Source organism: Salvelinus fontinalis, chromosome 15 (assembly GCF_029448725.1).
Source record: "Salvelinus fontinalis isolate EN_2023a chromosome 15, ASM2944872v1, whole genome shotgun sequence".
NCBI lineage: Eukaryota > Metazoa > Chordata > Actinopteri > Salmoniformes > Salmonidae > Salvelinus > Salvelinus fontinalis.
This window is the reverse complement of record NC_074679.1, coordinates 20,685,740-20,700,519: the sequence shown is the minus strand read 5'-3', so window position 1 is coordinate 20,700,519 and position 14,780 is coordinate 20,685,740. Positions and strand designations below refer to the sequence as shown.

Genomic DNA, 14,780 nt, shown 5'->3' with positions numbered 1-14,780 from the left:
GAGTTTTTCCTTATTTTAGGCTACTACATTTATCACTTTTAGTCTTGGAAGTCTTTGGTTCTGTACAACACTACTTACTCTGTTTAGCACATGGCCTCACATGTGAATCCTTAAAGAGATGGGTGGTGCTAAGACTTAAGAGGGTGTGAACGATACTGAATACTGAATTGGTGTAGACAAACAGGAGCTCTCCAGTAGGCGTACCAAAACATTCAAGAGCCATTTTCTCAAAAGTGGGGTTACAAGTTTATCAACTTTCAAAGCCGAATTACTTTCCCATTGTTCCTCAACTGCAGTGTATGATATGCCACTCTCTAGCTCGGAGTCTCTACTTTTGTCCAATGTAAAAAAATAAAAATACAACTTTTCAAATTTTGCTACATAGGAGCGAATCCAGGTTGTGGGTCACATATATCAATGAATTGGCGCGGGCACTAGAACAGTGTGCAGCACCCACCCTCACTCTACTGGACTCAGAAATTAAATGTCTACTGTTTGCAGATGATCTGGTGCTTAGCACCTAGATCTTCTGCACAGATTCTGTCAGACTTGGGCCTTGACAATGAATCTCAGTAAGATAAAAAATAATGGCGTTCCAAAAAAGGTCCAGTCGCCAGGACCAGAAATACAAATTCCATCTAGACACCGTTGTCCTAGAGCACACCAAAAACCATACCTACCATGACTTAAACATCAATCAATCAAATGTATTTATAAAGCCCTTTTTACATCAGCAGATGTTACAAAGTTCTATACAGAAACCCAGCCTAAAACCCTAAACAGCAAGCAACGCAAATGTAGAAGCACGGTGGAAAAACACAGGTAACTTCCACAAGGCTGTGAATGATCTGAGACAAGGCAAGAAGGGCCTTCTATGCCATCAAAGGGAACATAAAACTCAACATCACAATTAGGATCTGGCTAAATATAATTCGATCAGAACCCTCTATGGTTGTGAGTTCTGGGGTCCACTCACTAACCAAGAATTCACAAAATGGAATAAACATCTAATTGAGACTGCATGCAGAATTCTGCAGAAATATACTTTGTGTACAACGCAAAACCTCAAACAATGCATACAGAGCAGAATTAGGACTATAACCACTAGAGGTCGACCGATTAATCGGAATGGCCGATTTTTAATTAGGGCCAATTTCAAGTTTTCATAACAAATGCACATTTGTGGCCTGCTGGAGGTCATTTTGCAGGGCTCTGGCAGTGCTCCTCCTTGCACAAAGGCGGAGGTAGCGGTCCTGCTGCTGGGTTGTTGCCCTCCTACGGCCTCCTCCACGTCTCCTGATGTACTGGCCTGTCTCCTGGTAGCGCCTCCATGCTCTGGACACTACGCTGACAGACACAGCAAATCTTCTTGCCACAGCTCGCATTGATGTGCCATCCTGGATGAGCTGCACTACCTGAGCCACTTGTGTGGGTTGTAGACTCCGTCTCATGCTACCACTAGAGTGAAAGCACCGCCAGCATTCAAAAGTGACTTAAACATCAGCCAGGAAGCATAGGAACTGAGAAGTGGTCTGTGGTCACCACCTGCAGAATCACTCCTTTATTGGGGGCGTCTTGCTAATTGCCTATAATTTCCACCTTTTGTCAATTCCATTTGCACAACAGCATGTGAAATTTATTGTATTGTCAATCAGTGTTGCTTCCTAAGTGGACAGTTTGATTTCACAGAAGTGCGATTGACTTGTAGTTACATTGTGTTGTTTAAGTGTTCCCTTTATTTTTTTGAGCAGTGTATTTTTAAACCTGCATATTTAGCTAAAAGAAATCCAGGTTAGCAGGCAATATTAACCAGGTGAAATTGTGTCACTTCTCTTGCATTCATTGCACGCAGAGCCAGGGTATATGCAACAGTTTGAGCCGCCTGGCTCATTGCGAACTAATTTGCCAGAATTTGACATAATTATGACATAACATTGAAGGTTTTGCAATGTAACAGGAATATTTAGACTGACGGATGCCACCCGTTAGGTAAAATACGTAACGGTTCCGTATTTCACTGAAAGAATAAATGTTTTGTTTTCGAGATGATAGTTTCCAGATTTGACCATATTAATGACCTAAGGCTCGTATTTCTGTGTGTTATTATGTTATAATTAAGTCTATGATTTGATAGAGCAGTCTGACTGAGCGATGGTGGGCACCAGCAGGCTCGTAAGCATTCATTCAAACAGCACTTTCCTGCGTTTTGCCAGCAGTTCTGCTGTTTATGAATTCAAGCATATCAACTCCCGATATTAGGCTGGTGTAACCGATGTGAAATGGCTAGCTAGTTAGCGGATTGCGCGCTAATAGCGTTTCAAACGTCACTCGCTCTGAGACTTGGGAGTAGTTGTTCCCCTTGCTCTGCATGGGTAACGCTGCTTCGAAGGTGGCTGTTGTCGATGTGTTCCTGGTTCGAGCCCAGGTAGCGGCGAGGAGAGGGATGGAAGCTATACTGTTACACTGGCAATACTAAAGTGCCTATAAGAACATCCAATAGTCAAAGGTATATGAAATACAAATCATATAGAGAGAGATAGTCCTATAATTCCTATAATAACTACAACCTAAAACTTCTTACCTGGAAATATTGAAGACTCATGTTAAAAGGAATCACCGGCTTTCATATGTTCTCATGTTCTGAGCAAGGAACTTAAACGTTAGCTTTCTTACATGTTACATATTGCACTTTTACTTTCTTCTCCAACACTGTTTTTGCATTATTTAAACCATATGGAACATGTTTCATTATTTATTTGAGGCTAAATTGATTTTATTGATATATTAATTTAAAATAAGTGTTCATTCAGTATTGTTGTAATTGTCATTATTACAAACACATTTAAAAAATCGGCCGATTAATCGGTAGCGGCTTTTTTTGCCCCTCCAATAACCGGTATCGGTATTGAAAAATCATAATCGGTCGACCTCTAATACCCACTAGTTATTAACAATCCAGAAAAGAGCAGTTAAATTGTATAACCACCTAAAGGAAGTGATGCCCACACATGCCACCACAAAGCTCACCCTACAGAGAGATGAACTCAGCCAGCTGGTTCTGGGGCTGGTTCACAAACAGAGCCCCAGGACCAAAACACATTTAGACACAACCAAATTCTGAAAAAGATAACTATTTGATACACTGAAAATAATCAACAACAAAAAACTAAGCAAATTGGAATGTTATCTGGCCCTAAACAGAGAGTACACAGTGGCAGAATACCTGACCACTATGCACAGACTCTGCCACAGCAGACCTGGCTCTCACTAGAAGACAGGCTATGTGCTCACTGAGCTACACTTCCTAACCTCCTGGCAAATGTATAACCACAGAGACACATTTCCCACAAAGCACGCAGACCCACAAAGAATTTGAAAACAAATCAAACATTGATCAACTTTCATATCGGTTAGGTGAAATACTGCAATGTGCAATCACAGCAGCAAGATTTGTGGTTTATCTGTTTATTTATTTTCCCTTTCAAGACAAGCTAGATAATCACTAGTTAACTACATTACTAGTTTATGTTAAGATTTGCACGTTGTTACAATCAATTTATCATCAATTTTATTTTATATAGCCCTTCGTACATCAGATAATATCTCGAAGTGCTGTACAGAAACCCAGCCTAAAACCCCAAACAGCTAGAATGCAGGTGTAGAAGCACGGTGGCTAGGAAAAACTCCCTAGAAAGGCCAAAACCTAGGAAGAAACCTAGAGAGGAACCAGGCTATGAGGGGTGGCCAGTCCTCTTCTGGCTGTGCCGGGTGGAGATTATAACAGAACTATGCCAAGATGTTCAAAAATGTTCATAAGTGACAAGCATGGTCAAATAATAATCATGAATAATTTTCAGTTGGCTTTTCATAGCTGATCATTAAGAGTTGAAAAACAACAGGTCTGGGACAGGTGGCGTTTCCATAACCGCAGGCAGAACAGCTGAAACTGGAATAGCAGCAAGGCCAGGCGGACTGGGGACAGCAAGGAGTCACCACGGGCGGCAGTCCCGACGCATGGTCCTAGGGCCCAGGTCCTCCGAGAGAAAGAAAGAGAGAAGGAGAAAATTAGAGAGAGCCAAGATTTTCAAAATGTTCATAAATGACAAGCATGGTCAAATAATAATCAGGAATAAATCTCAGTTGGCTTTTCATAGCCGATCATTAAGAGTTGAAAACAGCAGGTCTGGGACAGGTAGTGGTTCCATAACCTCAGGCAGAAGAGTTGAAACTGGAATAGCAGCAAGGCCAGGCGGACTGGGGACAGCAAGGTGTCAGCATGCCCGGTAGTCCTGACGTATGGTCCTAGGGCTCAGGTTCTCAGAGAGAAAGAGAGAACGAGAGAATTAGAGAGAGCATACTTAAATTCACACAGGACACTGGATAAGACAGGAGAAGTACTCCAGGTATAACCAACTGACCCTAGCCCCCCGACACATAAACTACTGCAGCATAAATACTGGAGGCTGAGACAGGAGCGGTATGTACAACACTGTACATAGCCAATAATAACATTTGAAATGCCTATATTCTTTTAAAACTTGAGTTGAATGTTTACTGTTGTTTATTTCCCGTTATTGTTTATTCCATTTGCTTTGACAGTGGAAACATGTTTCCCATTCCAAGAAAGCCTTTTTGAATTGAATTGAAAGCGGTGGCTCTCTCTGCCTCAGCGCCCTTCATGGTGTGAGAGGAGGAAGGAATTTAGCTTATAGTTTCTGCATGCTGTGTACCACTTTGTTTATGCTACAGCTCTGTGGTCAGTCGCAATTTGCAGACAAAAACACGACAAAGAAAGACAGATAGTGGGGGCTTGGAGAGGGAAAGAGTGGAGGGACAGGAGGGGAGTGTGAGGGCTCCCTGTGTCCGTGTGAAGGGTGTCCTGTGGTGGTCAGCTGATAGGCGATAGAGGGTGATGTGATTATCAGGTCCCTGAAGTGCGATCTATCACACATTACACTCTGCTCTGTCAAGAACCATACACACCCTCCACGGGGGAACAGCAATGCTGGGAGACAGGCTGTCTGCCGTCTCTCACTCATTCTCTCTGTCTCTCTGTCTCTCTGTCTCTCTGTCTCTCTGTCTCTCTGTCTCTCTGTCTCTCTGTCACAGAGAGACAGAGAGACAGAGAGACAGAGAGACAGAGAGACAGAGAGACAGAGAGACAGAGAGTGTGTGTGTATCCGCTGGGCTATTGAATTTGAGCCGGGTGGGAAAGAAAAAATTAAAAAGGTGAAATAGAATAAAAGAGGAAAACTAAATGTGATCAGTTTAACCTATTCAAGGTAATGTGATATAAACTAGAGGTTGACCGATTTAATCGGAATGGACGATTAATTAGGACCGATTTCAAGTTTTCATTACAATCGGTAATCGGCATTTTTGGAGACCGATTATGGCCGATTACATTGCACTCCACGAGGAGACTGCGTGGCAGGCTGACTACCTGTTATGCGAGTGCAGCAAGGAGCCAAGGTAAGGTGCTAGCTAGCATTAAACTTATCTTATAAAAAACAATCAATCTTAACATAAACTAGTAATGTAGTTAACTAGTGATTATCTAGCTTGTCTTGTGATGCATATAATCGATGCGGTGCCTATTAATTTATCATTGAGTCACAGCCTACTTAGCTAAACGGGTGATTTAACAAGCGCATTCGCAAAAGAGCACTGTCGTTGCACCAATGTGTACCTAACCATAAACATCAACGCCTTTCTTAAAATCAATACACAAGTATATATTTTTAAACCTGCATATTTAGTTAATATTGCCTGCTAACATTAAATACTTTTAATTAGGGAAATTGTGTCACTTCTCTTGCGTTCTGTGCAACAGAGTCAGGGTATATGCAGCACTTTGGGCCGCCTGACTCGTTGCAAACTGTGTGAAGACTATTTCTTCCTAACAAAGACAGCCAACTTCGCCAAACGGGGGATGATTTAACAAAAGCGCATTTGCGAAAAAAGCACAATCATTGCACGAATGTACCTAACCATAAACATCAATGCCTTTCTTAAAATCAATACACAGAAGTATACATTTTTTTAACCTGCATATTTAGTTAAAATAAATTAATGTTAGCAGGCAATATTAACTAGGCAAATTGTGTCACTTCTCTTGCGTTCATTGCACGCAGAGTCAGGGTATATGCAAAAGTTTGGGCCACCTGGCTCGTTGCGAATTCATTTGCCTGAATTTTACATAATTATGACATAACATTGAAGGTTGTGCAATGTAACAGCAATATTTAGGCTTATAGATGCCACCTGTTAGATAAAATGCGGAACGGTTCCGTATTTCACTGAAAGAATAAACGTTTTGTTTTCTAAATGATAGTTTCCAGATTTCACCATATTAATGACCTAAGGCTCGTATTTCTGTGTGTTATTATATTATAATTAAGTCTATGGTTTCATAGAGCAGTCTGACTGAGCGTTGGTAGGCAGCAGCATGCTCGTAAGCATTCATTCAAACAGCACTTTCCTGTGTTTGCCATCAGCTCTTCGCAATGCTTGAAGCACAGCGCTGTTTATGACTTCAAGCCTATCAACTCCTGATATTAGGCTGGCAATGCTAAAGTACCTATTAGAACATCCAATAGTCAAAGGTATGTGAAATACAAATGGTATAGAGAGAAATAGTCCTATAATAACTACAACCTAAAACTTCTTACCTGGGAATATTGAAGACTCCTGTTAAAAGGAACCACCAGCTTTCATATGTTCTCATGTTCTGAGCAAGGAACTTAAACGTTAGCTTTTTTACATGGCACATATTGCACTTTTACTTTCTTCTCCAACACTGTTTTTGCATTATTTAAACCAAATTGAACACGTTTCATTATTTATTTGAGACTAAATTTACTTTATTGATGTATTATATTAAGTTAAAATAAGTGTTCATTGTTCATTCAGAATTGTTGTAATTGTCATTATTACAAATATATATATAAATCGGCTGATTTAATCAGTATCGGCTTTTTTGGTCCTCCAATAATTGGTATCGGCGTTGAAAAATCATAATCGGTCGACTTCTAATATAAACAACAACCTATTTAATTTATTTAACCATGCCAGTAAGTTGAGAATCAGTCCTCAATAGCAATATAAAGAAACAAGGAAACAAGCATGATAAATACACTAAACAAAACTATAAATGCAACATTCAAACATTTTACTGAGGTACAGTTCATATACGGAAATCAGTCAATTGAAATAAATTCAATAGGCTCTAATCTATGGATTGCCCATAACAGATATGCATCTGTTAGTCACAGAAAAATATGCATCGATTGGTCACCTTAAAAAATAATAATCTGAAAACCAGTTAGTATCTGGTGTAACCACCATTTGCCTCATTCAGCATGGCACATCTCCTTCACATAGAGTTGATCAGGCTGTTGGTTGTGTCCTGTGGAATGTTGTTCCACTCTTCAATGGCTGTGTGAAATTCCAGTAAATTGGCGGAAACTGGAACACGCTATCATACATGTAGATCCAGAGCATCCCAAACATGCTCAATGGGTGACCTGTCTGAGTATGCAGGCCATGGAAGAACTGGGACATTTTCAGCTTCCAGGAATTGTGTACAGATCATTGCGACATGGGGCAGTGCATTATCATGATGAAACATGAGGTGATGGCGGTGGAGGAATGGCACAACAATGGGCCTCAGGATCTCGTCACGGTATCTCTGTGCATTCAAATTGCCATCAATAAAATGCAATTGTGTTCATTGTCCGTAGCTGTTGCCTGCCCATACCATAACCCCACCTCCACCATGGGGCACTCTGTTCACAACGTTGCCATCAGCAAACCACTTGCCCACACGTATGCTTAATGCCCGGTACAGTTGAAACCGGGATTCATCCGTGAAGTGCATACTTCTCCCGCATGCCAGTGGCCATCGAAGGTGAACATTTTCCCACTGCAGTTGGTTTCGACACCGAACTGCAGTCAGGTCAAGACCCTGGTGAGGACGATGAACACGCAGATGAGCTTCCCATATGATCTTTGGTCGTGCAAACCCACAGTTTCATCAGCTGTCTGGGTGGCTGGTCTTTCATGATCCTGCAGGTGAAGAAGCCAGATGTGGAGGTCCTGGGCTGGCATGGTTTTACACGTGCTCTGCGGTTGTGTGGCATGTTGGACAAGCTGCCAAATTCTCTAAAGCGACGGCGGCAGCTTACGGTTGAAAAATTTACATTAAATTCTCTGTCAATAGCGCTGACTGCAGACATTTCTGCAGTGAGCATGCCAATTGCACACTTCCTCATCTTGAGACATCGATGGCATGTTGTGACAAAACTGTACATTTTTGTGGCCTTTTATTGTCCCCAGCACAAGGTGCACCTGTGTAATGACCATGCTGTTTAATCAGCTTCTTGATAGTCCATCCACCTGACAGGTGTGGCATATCTTGGCAAAGGAGAAATGCTGACTAACAGGAATGTGAAGAAATTTGTGCACAACATTTGAGAGAAATAAGCTTTTTGTGATTATGGAAAATTTCTGGGATCTTTTGTTTCAGCTCATGAAACATGGGACCAACACTTTACATGTTGCGTTTATATTTTTGTTCAGTGTATAATGATACTACAGCAGTATTGGTATACTGTAGTGACTCTATATGACCTGGATTGACTGTGTGGAACTTTAAAACCAAATAATTAGGTTTTAGAATGGACATCGAACCTTATGATTGCCAATCTTTTGGTTTCTGTACCCCGAATCACATTTAGCTCTGTCCGGAGCAGCCACAAAGTTCTTCCTTGTGTGCATTTTACCAGTCTTCCCAAGTACCCTGTCTAGATACCCCAGGTTGGGTACTACTGTCTTAGTGTACCTGTGTGGTCCTCAAAAGGATACCGACTGCTACCCATGATTGTGCACACCATGACGCCAATCTCCAATTTAGTCTCCGGCCCAAGTGCTTGTGTTACGTTGTTCAGCTTATGTTATCAGCGTGTGATGTAAGCTCTTCACATGGTGAAGTCATTTTTGACCGCAACTGAACTGGTTGTTCCTTTTTTCCCAGCACCCTCATTAATAAGTAATGCTGTTGTCTTCTATTCAAAGTGGTACAGGGCTCAAGTTCACCTCTGGTATTGATCTGTTGTGAAACTACATACTGAATTAGACAGAAAAAGGTGCCTCTTCAATGCCTCCCTATGTCTGGGAAGCAGTGTGTGTCCAATTACAGGAAGTGTTGTGTTTTCAGTCCTGCTCGGTCCTGTCCTCAACTTTCTCTTGAGGAAAGGGCTCAGTGGATGAAGCCTGCTGTGTAAGTCAATGAGCACCTGTCCTTTTCCTGCTCTGAGTGTGACTGTGAACTGAGGAATAGCATCGTAACAGGAACTCTTCAGTAATCAGCCACTAGTATATCTATCACCACTTGTTACTGCAGCTCGTCATTCCATGCATCATGTCTGTCTGTCTGCCATATTTAGCAGTGCAGGCCCTGGTCAGATGTGGCATTGCTGCAGAGACTGAGAGACTGGCATCCTCTAGGCGGAAGCATGCCAACTTCAAAGGCTTTCATTACCGAAACCAGGCAGGATATGTCTCTTCTGCTGTGCGTGCCAGAGACCTAGCGATAGGCTAGCCAGTAAATGTCAGAGGATGTTTCTAAAGCCAGTGGCCGTGCTAAACTCCTGCTCCTCTCCCAGTGTGTGTATGATGGAGAGGAATATAATGAGGATTCACTGACATTTAAGGATTTTATTGGCTGCTGGACCCTATTGGCTACTGGACTCTATATGATTATTTTGAGGGTTTCCGTCAATGCTGCTGAGAAATCAAACAATCCATGTTCATGTGTGAGTGCATGTTGTGTGTTGTTGACAAATGCATTCAATCAGGAAGGCTCTACTTATAGTTCACAGCTCTCCTCACCATCGTTCTCCATCCTCCCACCCTTCTATCCCTCTATTCTCTCCTGCCCACGCTGGCAGACAGACCATCATGTTACAGGCGGGGCGGAGGAGAGGCACAGCAGTGGAACCGGGGTTATAGTCTCACCACAGTACTCGTGTATGCCTGTCAAGACATGTCTTTAGCCCTCAGAGGATGTGCTCCAAACTGTTTCTTTCTCAGTCACATGGTGTGACTGGGCATGAATCACTGTCTTATACAGAACAGCCCAAAGTAGATTGACTGACACAGTTTTCTATCAAGATATAACTCCCAATGATGAACGTTGTCTCTTTGCTCCTGCATAATATTGGCAACATTTGAGTTAGTATTTTGTAGCTAGATACGGTTCTAGAGTCTGACTGACTGATAGCTGCTCTGGTAGAGGAGGAGAGGGAGAGAGTTGAGTAACTGCCAAGAAAGACTGCCTCAGTTAGTGAGGACGTGGAACCGGTCTCGCTGAACCAGAGTAAGGACGTGGAACCGGTCTCGCTGAACCAGAGTGAGGAACTGCTTGCCACACACACGGATTCAATACAAACTTTCTCAATAGAGAGTGCCTCAAGTCCTTATCAAATGAGTGGTAATCTCACTTAAAACATCTGATCAGTAAGGCTTTAAAACACAGCCTACGTTACTGTGTTCCGCTACATTACTGCCACATTAATACTGGGGCTGGGAATTGGAAGGTACCACGAAATGTATGTGCCGATATGTATTGCGTATCTCACGATTTTATATATATATATTGCTATGCAATACTGGGATTTGCGATTTTATGTTCTAAACATTGCTCACTATATGTTTGCTGTAGAGGGATCAGAGAGAACATGAGAATGAGTTTTGATCAGTCATGGAAATAAAATATCTGAAAAAATGTTGGCTCACTATTTTAAAAGATGGAGAACAAGTTACGCTACCGATACTTGGAGTACGCTATGGCACTTTTTTTTCTCCCCCAACACTAATTGCTACATTGGCCCCATTGTTTGAACCTGAACAATGACCGGTTGGAGCGGAGTGTGAGAATAAAGGAGGTTCTAAAGCCCTCCACTTGATCTGATCTGTGTAAGTGGGCTTGTGGAGTTCTTTACAGCCACCCTCCATTAATCCATTGTAGCTCCTCTCTAAAGCACTCGGAGGTGGTTATTAACTCACAGGGAGATGGGGAGAGAGTGAGGGGAGAGGTGCTGATAAGAGGGGTGTGTGTGTGAATGGTAGGAGCTCTCTGTCATTCACAGCAGTCTCTTTTCTCTCAGCGTCAGTGTAGGGGTAGGATATAGCAGTGTGTCACAATATCCATCGACTGACTTCCCCCATGGTGAAATGTGGATTCAGAATTCAACCAGGATTTCTTCTCAATTCACTGTCAGAATTCTCCAAGGTTCCGTTGCCAGGGGTTACCATGTGTTCTGTGCATTGTGTGGTTTCACACTTGATGTCTTCATACGTTGTCTGTACATCTCTATATGTGCTAACATCAAACAGTATGTTCATGATGTCCTTGGAAGTAGAAGTCTGACTGTTTAGGTAGGAAGTAATGTTCTGGTTTCACAAAGCATCTCTGGGATGTAATGAAATCCCATGCACAATTTCAATGGACCCACAGGTCTGTTCTTCCAGTGTGAATGTGGTCTTTAATTGAACATCCACAATTCCACCATTTGTCTCACATCAGAAAGCGACAGCCAACTGCACTGATCTGTCTAACTCGCAAACAGTCATGGGATAGCTAAAAAGAAGTTGGGCAACAATATGCTTTCTTAACATTCAAAACTGTTTCCAAGGTGACATAGTCCACTGAGAACCCCGTTTCATCCTCCAGTCAGAGTTAATCTTACCAAAAACCATAAACCTTTCGCTTATATTGATGATTTTTTATTTTCATGAGCAAGTCTTTACTGCCTAATTCTACATCTAGCTAAGGTGTTTTGTGGTGGTAGAATCGGTATTTATTCAATTCAAAATGTGCACGTAAATGTCTGCTTGCTGGCTGAACCAGTCTCAAATCAATCCATATGAAATGAAAAGCAGGAATGCTAACATTGTCAGTTCACACATTCCATACAGAATACTCCCTCTAGCTAGCTAGCTATTGTAGTGAAGTTCTAGCTAATGCACAAATTAGTTTTCATGAAATCTGGCAGTCGGATACATGCTGATATCTGAGAACCGTCTCATAGCTTTGGTGCCGTACAAATTCATCAACAACCGGGCAAACTAGCTACCGTATGGCCATTCAAACAAGCTTGCAATAGGGTGTTGGTTGGAGCAAGTTTGCTCAAGTGATCAAGCATGGTTTGCCATAGCAGCCAGTGCGTCATAGCTACCGACAGTGGAGTGATTTTCAGAATTAGGAACTAGTGTTAGGCGGATACGCAATTTTTTATTTCTTTTTTAGATGAGTTCCACGTCCTACAAGACAGATTGGTCTCTGCAATTCGGGATCCTTGGGACATCCCTAACTCATTGAAGTTGACATTTAAAATAGGTAAGGGTAAAGGTAGGGACGTCCCAAGGATTCTGGATAGCACTGACCAGGACAGATCATTTACATTTACATTTAAGTCATTTAGCAGACGCTCTTATCCAGAGCGACTTACAAGTACATACATTCATACTTTTTTTGTACTGGTCCCCCGTGGGAATCGAACCCACAACCCTGGCGTTGCAAGCGCCATGCTCTACCAACTGAGCCACACGGGACCCAGATCCGTTGAGGGTTGAGTGACACCACCTGACGTGACAATGTGCCCAGTATAGTTTATTAATTAGCTTATGTTTTGATAATAAAATTAATTAGCTGAACAACCATATTGAATACGATGAAGTCGACCTGGATGAAGTCGACCTGTAAGTCGATGAACTCTGTACTTGCATGATGTTACTGCCAGGTCCACACCATGGCTATTAACTCTCACCCCATTCCCACTCCATTACCCAATTATTACAGTAAGATGGAACCATACTATGCGGTTTCCCCCAAAGCACCAGCACTACCCTTTCAGTATGTGAACCCTTTGGAATTACCTGGATTTCTGCATAAATGTTACATAACATTTTATCTGATCTTCATCTAAGTCACAACAATAGACAGTGTGCTTAAACTAATAACACATGTTATTGTATTTTTCTTGTCTATATTGAATACATAATTTAAACATTCACAGTGTAGGTTGGGGAAAGTATGTGACCCCAAGGCTAATGACTTGTAGAAAAGCGAGTCAGGAGTTGACTAACCTGGAGTTGAATCAATAAGACGAGATTGGAGATTTTGGTTAGAGCTACCCTGCCCCATAAATAAAAACACTCACAAAATTTGAGTTTGCTATTTACAAGAAGCATTGCCTGAACCATGCCTCGAACAAAAGAGATCTCAGAATACCTAAGATTAAGATTTGTTTCCTTGCATGAAGCTGGAAAGGGCTACAATAGTATCTCTAAAAGTCAGTCCACGGTAAGACAAATTGTCTATAAATGGAGAAATTTCAGCACTGTAGCTACTCTCCCTAGGAGTGGCCGTCCTGCAAAGATGACTGCAAGAGCACCGTGCAGAATGCTCAATGAGGTTAAGAAGAATTGTAGAGTGTCCGCTAAAGACTTACAGAAATATCTGGAAGATGCTAACATCTTTGTTGAAGGGTCTACGATACGTAAAACACTAAACAAGAATGGTGTTCATGGGAGGACACCATGGAAGAAGCCACTGCTGTCCCAAAAAAACATTGTTGCTTGTCTGAAGTTCGCAAAAGAGCACCTAGATGTTCCACAGCGCTACTGGCAACATATTCTGTGGACAGATGAAACTAAAGTTGTTGTTTGGAAGGAACACACAACACTATGTGTGGAGAAAAAAAGGCACTGCACACCAACTTCAAAACCTCATCCCAACTCTAATGTATGGTGGAGGGAGCATCATGGTTTGGTGCTGCTTTGCTGCGTCAGGACCTGGACAGCTTGCTGTCATCAACAGAAAAAGGAATTCCCAAGTTTATCAAGACATTTTGCATGCAAATGTAAGGCTATATGTCCAATTGAAGCTCAACAGAAGTTAGGTTATGCAACAGGACAACAACCCAAAAGACAGAAGTAAATCAACAACAGAATGGCAGAGGACAATACACCTTCTGGAGTGGCCCAGTCAGTCCTGTCCTCAACCCGATTTGAGATGCTGTGGCATGACCTCGAGAGTGGTTCACACCAGGCATCCCAATAATATTGTGGAACTGAAACAGTCTTGTAAAGAGGAATTGTCCAAAATTCCTCCTGACCATTGTGCAGATCTGATTCGCAACCACAGAAAACATTTGGTTGAGGTTATTGCTGCCAAAGGAGGGTCAACTTGTTATTAAATCCAAGGGTTTACATACTTTTCCCACCCTGCACTGTGAATGTTTACACTGTGTTCAATAAAGACATGAACAATTATAATTGTGTGTGTTATTAGTTTAAGCAGACTGTTTGTCTATTGTTGTGACTTAGGTGAAGATACAATTATGACCAATTTATGCAGAAATCCAGGTCATTCTAAAGGGTTCACATAATTTTTCTTCCCACTGTAACTGTAATTTCCCTAACCCCTGTTTAAGGATTTATTTAACCTGACAGACTTGGATAGGTCTCCACCAATACACTTTCACCAGTCCTGTAACTTGATATCAGTTAGGATCTAGGCCTATAATGTTGAGAAAGGGAAGGAGGAATATAGGCCTAAAAGTTATGTCCTCTGAGAAGCGTTGCGAGGTGTGCTTCTGGCTAAAGCCTAGATTGATGGTCTCTGTGGGCTAGACACTCCCTTTCCCTTACCCCTTGTCACGTCCTTAAACCTGATGCTCTTCTCTGGGAACAAATAGAAACCAGTTCCTCAGAAA

At 42.0% G+C, this 14,780-nt stretch overlaps 1 protein-coding gene and 1 non-coding gene across 6 annotated transcripts in view; one reads left to right on the top strand and one right to left on the bottom strand.

Annotated features, from left to right (window-relative positions):
- The window catches only part of LOC129811523 (palmitoyltransferase ZDHHC14-like), a 96,936-nt gene that overhangs the window by 49,522 nt on the left and 32,634 nt on the right, over positions 1–14,780 (top strand). The window lies entirely within an intron of this gene.
- trnaa-ugc (transfer RNA alanine (anticodon UGC)) lies at positions 12,542–12,617 on the bottom strand. Its single transcript has one exon. It is a non-coding gene; the product is annotated as a tRNA-Ala (tRNA).